We start from the raw sequence: 12,301 nt of genomic DNA on the forward strand, positions 1-12,301 counted from the left end.
TTTTTTTTTTCCTTAGATATCTGTTTTCTTGGAGCTTCTGATCTAGCAAGGAGACAGACCTTGGTCAAGCAACCCAAAGAAGGTTACAAATTGTGTTAATTGCCGTGGAGGAAATAAAATCTAGTGTAAATGGGTTCCTAGAAGAAGGCCCGTTGGAGGAAGAATATTTGTGCTGCAACTTGGAGGAAGAGGGGCAGGCGGGCATGTGAGGAGTGGGGTATGGGTGATCCAGGTCAAGGAAATAGAATGTGCAAAGGTCCTGGGACGGGAAAGGGCTTAGAGTGCTCATGGAGCTGAAAGGAAGCAACAAGCCCCAGTGTTGTGGCGAAGGGGCAGTGTGATGGGAGATAAAAACGGGAGAAGTATGTAGGGGCATCATGAAGGACTTCTAGGAAGAGTTCCACTTGAGGGGAATGAGAATTAAGCTATTTATTCACACTGTCCTGTCAGTCCTTTGAGGCCTGAAGTATATCGGGGGATGAGGCAGTAGCTGTGAGTCTCTGGCAAAGAAATACAGGTTTTGGCATTTGGAAGCCAGGTGAGTGAACTGTGGGGCATTAAGAGTGAGGATACATGGGCAGGTAATCCAGGTGAGAAGTTAACTGCTCACACTTGGTTCCTTCAATGAATAAGCCAGAGCAGCGAGAATGTGGGAGAATTATTCCGAGACTCTCAGGGTCCAGGTGGGAGGCAGTGGAGAACGGGCAGCTGGTGGAGATGAAGAGAAGAGGCAGACTCCAGATTCGTGTTGGGCATGGCGTTTGCACCTTGGGAATGGTTTGAGCAGAGGTCTGGAGGAGAAAGGAAATTCAAGGTCATCTCGGGCTTGAGCGTCCGAGCAGGTGAAAGTGTCACTTACCGAAGTGGGAAAACCAGGAGAGTTTTGCATTTGGGCCACACGTGGCATATTGTGTGACCGTCTCCTGCAGGACAGAGCCGGAACCAAGGAGATGGACAGGTGGTTCCATTCACAGGTGTGTGTGACAGGGGAGAGAGACAAGCAGGTGGTTAGTGTAATGTTAGATGGGGGACTCTAAACTTAGAGACAAAGTAAAGGATGAACCAAGCAGTTAGAGAGGAGATGTGGGGCCGCGGATCAGTGGTGGGGTGATGAGAGAGAGTAAACTGGAAGAATAGGAGTGTGTCTTCTTATTCTCCTTGGTACCTACAGCTTCTGGCCTGACATTAAAGCTCAATGAATATTTGTGACTGAACTGAGACAGTTACGGACCTGGGTGTCAGTCAGTGTTTACTAGAAAGACAGATATAACACGGTATATACAAATACATAAGAATTTACAAGATTGGCCACCCATGGAGTTGGATGTGGGAGAGTACAAAGGATCTGTCCGCACATGGAGACTAGAGGATCAGTTGAAGGTCTGGAGCTCACTGCAGAGCCCACGTCAGGAGGCCAACAGGCCTGTGCTGGAAGGCTGAAGAGTCTGCACTGGAGGCTAGCGTTTGCCCTGGAAGCCAGGAGGTGACATCCAAGGTTAAAGTGAAGATTAGGGCTCCTCCAAAGAAATGGAAGCTTCATGACAGGTCTTGGTTCTCATTTTTTCCCCATACCCCAGCCCTCCCTTCATCCCTCCCCCCTCCCCTATTTACAAAATCTTTCCTTCCATCTTTTCCTTTTCTCATATTTTTTTCTTCTGCCTCATTTTCTTTCCCCTACCCTTCCCACTTTAGCATATTTTGAAAGCAAGCCTTAATTCCACTCCAAGATATATTTAACTGCCAAAAAAAAACAAAAACAAAAAACAAAAAACAAAAAAAAAAACGGAAGCTGATCTGTCCTTCTACATTTCTTTATACCATCCAGGCAACAAGCTGCCCTAGGGCGGGTCTTCCATACCATAGGGTGTGGAATTGCTGAGCCAATTTAGTTGAGCTTCTCTTACTCAAACTGATATATTCAATCAACCATCACAGCTTGTATGTGGGTCTTGCATTGAATGAGTTTTGCATCTCTTTACTTCTCTATTTTTGGGTTGAGTAGTCTTTTTTTCCTCTTGAGGTACTAAGGATAGATCTAGGATATTGCACATGCTAGGCAAGTGCTCTAACACTGAGCTACACCCTCAGCTCTTGGTTTTTTTTTTTTTTTTTTGAGACATGCTCTCACTATGTAGTTGAGACTGACCTGGAACTCGCTATGAAACCCAGGCTGGTCTCGAACTCACAGTGATCAGCCTCCCCAGTGCTGGGATTACAGGCATGTGCCACCACACCCAGCAACACCTTCAGCTCTTTAAATAATTTTATTTCCCCCTTTCCTTTAAAAAATTTTTTTGAGACAGGTTTTGTTCAGATGCTTAGGTTGACCTTGAAATTGCAGTCCTCCTTCCTCAGCCTTTTGAGTAGCGGGAAATAGCTGGTATTCCAAGTGTGTACCACTCCCTGGCTGGCAGTCCATTTCTGAATGAGTCCATTTGATGTCTCTCTTCAGTTTTTTCTTCTTAGGAGTCAGCACGTAAGAACTCTACTTCTGGTCTCTGGTGGAGTATGAGCAACATAGTTACTGCTAACCAATCCTGAATTCACTATGCTTGTGGGAAGAGGAACAGACTGTGGGGATAAGTCTTGGGATATTTTACTCATTCATTGCCCATCCATCCATCCATCCATCCATCCACCAATCCATTCCTCACTTAGTACCTTCCATGTGCCCATCTTCATCTTCTTGAGGTTTTCAGATAACAACATGAATGGGTGAGCGAATGGCCAGAAAGTTTTGCTCATTAGGGAGCTACAAACAGTACCTGAGTTTCTGGACATGAACTTTTTGGCTCTCTGCCCTTCATGAACAGTTATATTGAGAAGAAAGGAAGGAAAGGCCTTTATTCTTTCTCCTGCTGTGTTGTTTTAAAATTTTATCAAAATGTACAATGCTCTGAAGAAGCCCAGGCAGAAAGATCTCTTTCTGTGGTATCTAAAAATGAACAGACCCATCTCTCTGGGAGCTGTGGTGGGTCAGCAGCATGCCCCTAAAGAGTGGGGTGCATAATCTCACCCCTCTAAAGTTCCTAAAGCCAGGGCTGGTTATTACTTTTTAGGGTAGGTTTTACCTACCTGAGGTTAACAAACCAATGTGTCTTCAGAATTTGTGCAATCTTCCATGAGCAAAATGCAATTTGAGTTCATCAAATCTGCCATTTACTTTGTTTTTCTCAACTGTCCACCACCCACACGCAATCTGTGCTGAAATCTCTCCTTGGAGTAGAGAAATCCAGGCTCTCCAGTGTTTTGACCTCAGTTCTTTCTGCCACTGTATTCAGTAGGCTGCAACCTCAGAGGTGTTCACAGAACACTTGGAATGTGGGGTGCATAATAGATGCTCAGCATAATTCTCATAAATCTCCCTGGGACTGGGACTGTGCCTGTGTCCCCAGCACCTAAAACAGGGCCTCCTGTGTTGCAAGAGCTCAATGAAGATGGTTTTTGAATGAATGCATGATTGGGTACTACAGTGGAAGACAGAGCTTTGTCAACCCAAAAGTGTGCTTTGGGGTTCACTCACTAGATTTCCCTAAAGAGAGAAACAATTTCCCCTGTCTCATTCTCAACAGCACAGTTCTGTGAGATGTGTGTAGGTTTGGATACGTTTTAGATAAGCATAATGATCATGTTCATCATAGAGAATTTGTATCTGTATATTATGCATCTTGATTCTTCTTTTTTCCCATTCCCCTCTCTCCCTCTTCCCCTCCTTATTTACAAGCACTTTGTTTCCATTTTTCCTTCTATTCTCTTTTTTTTCCTTGTCCCTTCCTACCTTTCCCCTACCTTCTCTTTGTTCCCCTTCCTATTTGAAGATTTTCTTCCCATTTCCCAGTAACTATTATACATTCTGGTCCTTATTTACACTTTTGGTTTCCCACACCAGAGAAGCAATGAGATTAAAATTTAAACATGTATGTCTGATTTATTTCACTTGAGTATGGTCTCCACTTATCTAGAAATGTCCCAAGCATAACTTTTATGGCAGAGTAGTGCTCAGTCGTATACAACAATCACATCTTCTTTATTCATTCATTGCTTGATGGGCAATTGGGCTGTTTCCATGATTTAGCTATTACAAACAGTGCCACTATAAACATGGGTGTGTGTGTGTATCACTGTGGTATGATACTTTTAATTATTTCTGGAAGATAACAAGAAGGGGGATAGTTGGGTCAAATGGAACCTCTAGTTTTAGTTTTTTGAGGACTCTCCACACTGATTTCCACAGTGGTTGCACCAGTCTGCACTCCCACCAACAGTGGAGTAGGGTTTCTTTCTCTCCACAGCCCTGCCAGCATTTGTTATTGGTTGATTTCTTATTTTTTGTTTGTTTGTTTTGTTTTTTGAGATAGGGTCTCACTATGTAGCTGAGACTGACCTGGAACTCACTATGTAGCTCAGGCTGGTCTTGAACTCACAGCGATCCTTCTGCCTCAGCCTCCTGAGTGCTGGGATTACAGGCATGCGATTGATTTCTTGATAGCAGCTGTTCTTTCGGGAGATGAAATCTCAGCATTGTTTTAACTTGCATCTCTCAAATGACTAGTGATGCTGAACATTTTCTCATATATTAATTGCCATTTCTACTTCTTCATCTGAGATGTGTCTTTATTTCACATACCCATTTTGGCTTGAGTCTTTTAATTTAAGGCATTTGATTCTTTAAAATTCTTTATATATTCTAGATCTTAGTCATTTGTCTAAGGAACAGTTGACAAAATGTTTTTCTCATGCTGTGAGTTTTCCCTTCCCTCTATTTGTGTTTTCTTTTGCTGTGTAAAAGAATTTTAATAAGATGAGATCCCACTTGTTGATTCTTTGTGGTATTTCCTGTGCAATTGAAGTTTTGTTAATAAAGTCTTTGCCTACACCTATGCCTTCAAGAGTTCTACCTAGTCTCTCTTCTAGCAGATTTAGTGTTTCTGTTTTTTAATATTTAGATCTTTGATCCATTTTGATTTTAGGTTAGTGCATGATGAAAGATATAGGTCTAATTTCAATCTTTAGCATGTGGAAAGCCAGTTTTTCCAGCACTGTTTACTCAAGAGGCTATCTTTCTTTCAGTGAAGGTGTTTGGCTCGTTTGTCAAAGATAAGGTGGCTGAGTATGTTTGGAGTTGTTTGTAAATCTTCTAATCTATTCCATTTATCCTTGGGTCTGTTTATTTGCTAGTATCCCACTGTTTTCATTTCAGCAGATTTAAATAATTTCAGGTCTGGGACTGTGATGCTCCCTGCCTTGCCTTGGCTGCCCGGAATTTCTTTTGCTATTCTAGGTCTCTCTGGTTCCAAATGAATTGCAAGATTGTTTCTCTAATTCTGTGATACATGCTATTGGTATTTCAGTTGGAACTGTGTTAAATCTATGTAACAATTTTTGGAAGTATGTCCATTTTCACTCTTATTGGTTCTTCCTACTCAAGAACTAGGGATATCTTTCCATTTTCTTTTTTGGAACTGGGAATCGAACTCAGGGCCTTGTGCTTACTAGGCAGGCACTGTGCCACTGAGCTACATCCCCAGCCCTCCCTCTATTTTATGATATCCTCTTGATCTCCTTTTTCAGAGTACTGTAGTTTTCAATGAAAAAGTCTTTTACTTTCTTTGTTAGATCGATTTCTAAGTATTTCTTTCTTTTTGGGGGGATGCTATTGTGAAAGATGTTGTTTTTCTCCTTTCTGTCTCAGTTTGTTATTTGTGTACAGGAAGGCTATGGATTTTTGAGTGTTGATTTTCTGTCCAGGTACACTACGGAATTTGGTTATTAAATCTAGTTTTTTTGATGAAGTTTTTGGGGTCTTCTATGTAGACTATTATGTTATCCACAAATAATAATTTAACTTCTTCCTTTCCTAACCCTTTATTTATTTTTTTTGTCTAATTGCGCTGGCTGCTGTTTCTAGAAGTATACTGAATAAGAGTGGTGATAGTGGACATCCTTGTCTTGTTTCTGATTTTAGCATGAAAGCTTCCAGTTTTTGTCCAATTCTTGCTGGCTGTTGGTTTTATCAGATTAAGATAAAGACCATCTATTCCAATTTTCTGTAGGGTTTTTTTGGGGTGCAAATCAATTTATTGGGGGGCTTAGAGATGGGGAGAAGGCGCTAAAACTGTGCTTAAGACAATGAGATCCATTGTCCTTGGCGGGGCTGAATCTCTCCCGTCACCAGAAGCTGTAGGGTTTTTATCATGAATGGGTGTTGGACTTTGTCAAATGCTTTTTCTGTATCTATTGAGAAGATCATGTGGATTTTTGTTCTTGGCTCTGATAATATGGTGTATTACATTTACTAATTTGTGTATGTTGAACCATCCCTGCATCCCTGGGATAAATTCTACTTGGTCATGGTTTTAATCTTCATGATGAATTGTTGCATTCTGTTTGCCAGTGTCTTATTGAGGATTTTTGCATCTATGTTTGTTAGGGAGATTGGCCTGTAGTTCTCTTTTTTTGGTTGTATCCTTTTCTGATTTTGTTATCAGGATATTGCTTGCTGCTAGCAATATGTTTGGGGGTATTGCTTCCCTTTTAATTTCATTAGAGTTTGAGAAGTAGTGGCATTAGATCTCTACATATCTTGTAGAATTCATCAGTGAATCTGTCAGGGCTTGGCCTTTTCTTTGTTGGTAGGTTTTTAATTACATGTTCAATTTCATTGATTATATTGGGATATTTAGACTTTTTATATCTTCTCTATTCAGCTTTGGTAATTCATATGTATTTAGGAATCTGTCCATTTCTTCCCTGTTTTTCCATCATATTAGAATACAGGTTCTCAAAATAGGTCTTGATGATCTTCTGGATTCCTCCAGGATCTGTTGTGATTTTACCCTTTTCATTTCTAATTGCATAGATTCAAATCTTTTCTTTCCTTTCTTTTTGTTTTTGTTTTTTTGTGTGTTTTTTTTGTATAAGGTTGGCTAAGGTTTGTCAATTTTATTTAATCTTTCAAAGAACCAACTCTTTGATTCATTGCTTCTTTGTATTGTTTTCTTGTCTCCATTCCATTGATTTCTGCTCTGATCTTCATAATTTTTTCCTTTATATGAGCTTTGGGCTTGACTTGCTTTTCATTTTCTTTTTTTTTCTAAAAGTTTGAATTTCAACCTTATGTGGTTTATTTGAGCTTGCTCTGTTTTCTGATATGGGAATACACCACTATAAATTTCCATTGTAGGATGGCTTTCATTGTGTTCTGGTATGTTGTATTGGCATTACCATTTAATTGTAGAAACTATCCAATTTCTTTTTTAATTTCATCTGTGACCCTTTGGTTATTCAGAAGGGTGTTATTCAATTTCCGTGTGTTTATGAAGTTTTTGTGGCTTCTTTTGACATTGATTTCCATTTTCACTGCACTATAGTCTGATAATATGCATGGGATAATTTCAATTCCTTTGCAATTACTTTAAGCATGGTCTATGAGCTAGTACATGGCCTACTTTGGGCAATGTCTCATGTGAAGCTGAGAAGAATATGTACTTTGATGTTGTGGGGTGGGACACTCTGTAGATATTTCCTAAGTCCACTTGTTCAAAAGTTTGGTTCAGTTCTGATATTTCTTTGTTGAATTTTTTGTCTGGTTGGTGTGTCTATTTGTGACAGTGAGCTATCGAGGTCTTCCTTTACAATTGTATTAGTGTTTATTTGATTTTTCATGACTGTTAATATTTGTTTTATATAGTTGCATGCACTGGTATTTGGTGCATATGTATTTAGATTGTCATCTCTTCCTCTGGATTGTTCCCTTTATGAGGATGTACTGGCCTTTCTTTTGTCCCTTCTGATCAACCTTGACTTGAAATCCACTTTGTTTACAAATAGAATAGCTACCTCTGCTTTTTTCTGGCTTCATTTCTTGTGAAGCATTGTTTTCCATCCTTTGACTTTCAGTCCATGATTTTCTTTTTGGATTAAATGTGCCCTTCTATGTAGCATATTGTTGGATCTTGCTTCTTGATCCATTCTGCCAGTCTGTTTCTTTTGATTGGTGAGGCGAACACATTTACATTGATGGTTATAACTGATATGTACTGATTTATCCTTGTCATATTATTTTCCTTTTGTTAGTTCTCCTTATTTTCCTCCCTCTGTTTACTTGTCTGGTGAATTCACTCTGTTGGGGTTCGTGGAGTTACAGTCATCATCTCTTTCTAGAATGTTCTTCAGAATATTTTGCAGTGCTGGTTTGGTGGTCATGCATTTCTTCACACTCTCATTATAGAGGTATCTTATTTCTTGATCATTTTTGAAAGATAGCTTTGTGAGGTACATCTTTGTATCCTCCTGCCTCAGCCTCCCACTCAGTCTGCATTTGTCTGATTTCTGTGATTCAATTGGTTCAAAACCTGGGTGGGTCAGGGACTCCTTCAAATCTCAACAGCTCTGGGCTAGTACTTGGGTTGGGTAGGAGCAATTCTGGGTGCAAGGGCCAGGGACAATGTGTTGGTAGTTCCTTGGCTGGTCCTTTACCCAGTTGGCATGGAGCATATCCTATATTCTTTCCTCCCCCATCTATGTGTCAGGATGACCCAGGGCTCCCTCGCTTCCCAGAGGCATAGCCTCTGCTACTGCTATTTAGGTGCAGTGGCTGAAGATCTTCTTTCCCATCCCCATCCTCTCCCACCAGTCTTATGAAGGATGTGGTGTGGTAGGGACAGGGTGTGAACAGGGCCCGGGAATGGAGACCGGGAAGACCCTGCTTTGTGGAGTGCTCTCTGGAGCCCGATGCAGTGCCTTTCTCCAAACTGGTGTGCCAGAGATTCAGGTTTTATCAGGAGGAATTCATCCTAGGAAGTTCCCAGAAAGTACCAAACAAGACAGCAAGAGCCAAATCCATTAACTCAGCTTTTTATGTGCGCGTGTGCATATGATGTGTGCATACAGCCTTCAGTGTATGATGTGCATTCAGTGGACTGCACTTTGCATGTTAACTTCTGTTCTTTTCCTAGGTCAAGGCTACATAGTGTAATACTTTGTCAAATGCTAAGCGGCAGCAACAAGCCACATTTCTCAATGAGGCATCTGATCATGAGACGCTACTGTGTATTAAATGTGGGATAGTTAAATACATTTATTTGGGATTTAGCTCAGTGGTGCTGTTGCCTGCCTGGCAAACGCAAGGTCCCAAGTTCAATCCCCAGTACAAACAGAGACAAACAAAAAAACAAAAAACAAACAAAAAACCCACCAGAAAAAAAAATATTTATTTATTTTTTAATAATCATTAATTTTTGAAAACAGATTCTCGCCATCTGTCTCAGGCTGGCCTTGAACTTGCAATCCTCCTATCTTAGCCTTTGGAGTGCTGGGACTACAGGTGTGAGCTGCCACGCTTGGCTTAAATGCACTTTAAAAAAATAGTGTTAGGGTTTATGTCTGGAGACTCCCCAACAAAACCCAAATGATCACAAGCAGGGCTTTTAGGAGACTGGGTCTTGGAGGCTCATGGGTGGATTAGTCAACTCGTGAGTTCCGGAGAGGTGGCGGCTGTGGGCATGGCCTGAGGAGGCTCTGGCTCTCTCCCAAGCTCCGCTTCTCTGTTTCCTGGCTTCACACGGTGAGCAGCTCTTGTCCACTCTGCCCCTCTGCCATACCTTCCTGCTTTGGAGCCAGCTGACTGTGGACTGAAATGTGAGCCAAAGTAAATCTCTCTTTTTCGTTCTGGCTGTAGAGTAGTTTGTGAAGAGAAAAGTGATTAAGAAAGGTAGGGCTTAGCTATCTGTCCTGGGCCTTGAACTTAGAATCCTCCTGCCTCAGTGTCCTGAGTGCTGCGATTACAGATGTGCACCATCATGCTTGGCTAAATGCGTTTTTGACTTGGGATATTTTGAATTTATGATTTATTAGGACATACCCCATTGTAAGTCAGAGTATCTACTTATCTATTTGTAAGTTATTTATATTTATATTCTCATGCCTACAATATGTATGTCATCTGCATGTATACAATGTGAATTATATAAATGTACAAAAATGCTATATATGTAACACTCATATATTTTTATTATAGGCTTTAATACTGCAGAGGGATATGCACATGCATAAAGAAGTGTGTCTGTATACATATATTTGCTACATATAATAGAATACTTGTGCTCAGTAGCCTTTAAATTTCAAAGTCAAAATGAGAAGGGACCATTTCCATATTTGTCCTGTCTTCAAAGTTATTTCTTTGAATAAAACCCTCTCTTCCAACTAGGGCCATTATTATTATTATTATTATTATTATTATTATTATTAATTATTATTTTTCAGACAGGGTCTTACTATGGAACGCTGGCTGGTTTTGAACTCCGAGCAGCCCTCCTACCTGAGCCTCCTGTGTGCTGGGATTATAGGGGTGCATCACCATGTTCCCTGCTTAGGGATTTAATTTCTTTGTGAAGAGAGTGTATGGAAAGCAAGAAATTAAGGAGTTGGGTCCTTTTCCTGACCAAGTCCCTGGCTTCATGACCTGGAGCACCTCTCTTTCTTCCTCTGCCAGGGGGCACCTGTGTGCCAGGTAGGAAGCGGATGTGCCAGGTGGGCCCCTCTGTGAGCGTGTGCCCTGATTAAGCGCACCCAGTATATGGTGAGCATGCACAACGTGCTTGGCACCTGCTGGGTGCACAGCAGTGGACCAGCCACCTGCCCTTCACAGGTGTTTGACTTCCAGCAAGAGAGGGCCGCTGCAGGCAGGGTGTGGGGGGGCTGTTCCCTAAGGGTGCGGCAGGCCAAGTGCTATGGAATTTTGATAAACTGGAGCTGATCTCTCCAAGTTTCTGTTCAAGTCATCAAACATTTACTAAATTCCTCCTGAGGACGACGGCTCTGTGTGGTTTACGTGTGGTCCCCTTACCTTGCCCATCCCAGGGAAGGCATGAGAAATATTTATCGACTTCATTGGCACCCAATGCAAAACACTGGGCTTGAGGTGAGCCCGGGGAGAGAGACGTGTTTAGGGAAGTTGTGCTCATCCCAACACAGTGTGTCTTAATGACTTTTCTTACTGCTGAGACAAAATACCTGTCACCCAAAACTAAAAGGGCAAAGGTTTATTTAGCTCACAGTTTGCAGAGGTTTCTAGTCCATAACTGGCTGGCTCCAAGGCAGGGTGGCATCGCAGAGAAGAAACAGTTCATGGTGCTCACAGGGTTGCAAAAACAACAAGGGAACCTTAACAACGTCTTTCTGCCCCTTTTATTTTATCCAGACTACTGGGATTAGGGCGGTGCCAGACCAATCAGTGTACTAGTTTAGTAATCGATCACTGCAGATTCAGCCACCTCTGAAAAAACCACCCATGACTGCATGAGGCTTGGACACCTAGACATGAGCCATAACACAGTGTGATCAAAATAAGTGGTGAATATTTAAATTTTAAAAATGTACAGTAAAAGATACATTGCTACAAATTGTCTTCACAATACCCGACCTTGCTTTGGACACTTACCCTATCCTTCTTTCACTTTCTGGAGCAGTTCTGGAAATTGTCTTTCATGAGTATTCTTTATAAGGTATGATAAAAATACAGTGGATGCTGCAGCCAAGGGCCATCCAACAGAAAGTCAGGCTCACAGAAGCATTACAGTGTGTCCTCGTTCACCCTAACCAGCTGATCTGCCACCAGGCGGCCTCTGGCTCTTCTCCAAAGTCAAAATGACCATGAAAGGTAAATGTTTTGTATCAGCTCAGGACATCACAGGGCAACTAATGACACACATGAAATAGGACTTCCAGAACTGCTTTGGAAAGTAGAAAGAATGATGAGGTAAGGGTGTTCAAAGTGGAGCATTTGGAGGGGTTCTAATGGCAAAACATATTTCATTGTAATAAATTTCGTTAAACATTTTTAGGCATTCACCATATTTTTGATCAAACCTTCTACATTGGATTTTCTAAGTATTTACCTTGACCCTTTGAACTTTCTTGTTTTTTTCTTAGGTGTTACTCCTGGGAGCCCCTTCTCCTTCTCCAAAACCAGTCAGAAGGCGTGGTCTCGTAGAATACAGCATTTACAAGCTTGCCTTCCCTCAGGTGAGCTGCAGTGTCGGCACAAACACACAAACAGGGAGGCAGGCGCATTCCCACTGGCCTTAGGGCGGGAAAGAATGTTGTTAAAGTGTAGGGTGCCAAGAGAGCAGCTGTGCGCTCTCCTTCAACTGCTGCCACTCGTTGGTGGCACTCTCAAAGGAGAAGGCAAAATGGCTCCTGTACTTGAGCTTTGAGCTATGGTCATTACTACTACTATTATTAATAATCAGAACCACTCAGTCAATGCTCATGTCAAAACTCCAAGGTGGGAATTACTGTG

General features: G+C 41.5%; 1 protein-coding gene across 1 annotated transcript in view; it reads left to right on the forward strand.

Moving 5' to 3' along the window:
- The window catches only part of LOC104872274, a 202,701-nt gene that overhangs the window by 49,265 nt on the left and 141,135 nt on the right, over positions 1–12,301 (forward strand). The window contains exon 6 of the transcript XR_002025846.1: positions 11,932–12,024. The gene's annotated coding sequence lies outside the window, so the exon portion shown is untranslated. The remainder of the gene's footprint in view (positions 1–11,931; positions 12,025–12,301) is intronic.

Source organism: Fukomys damarensis, unplaced genomic scaffold (genome assembly GCF_012274545.1).
Source record: "Fukomys damarensis isolate Sample0158 unplaced genomic scaffold, DMR_v1.0_HiC HiC_scaffold_31, whole genome shotgun sequence".
Lineage (NCBI taxonomy): Eukaryota > Metazoa > Chordata > Mammalia > Rodentia > Bathyergidae > Fukomys > Fukomys damarensis.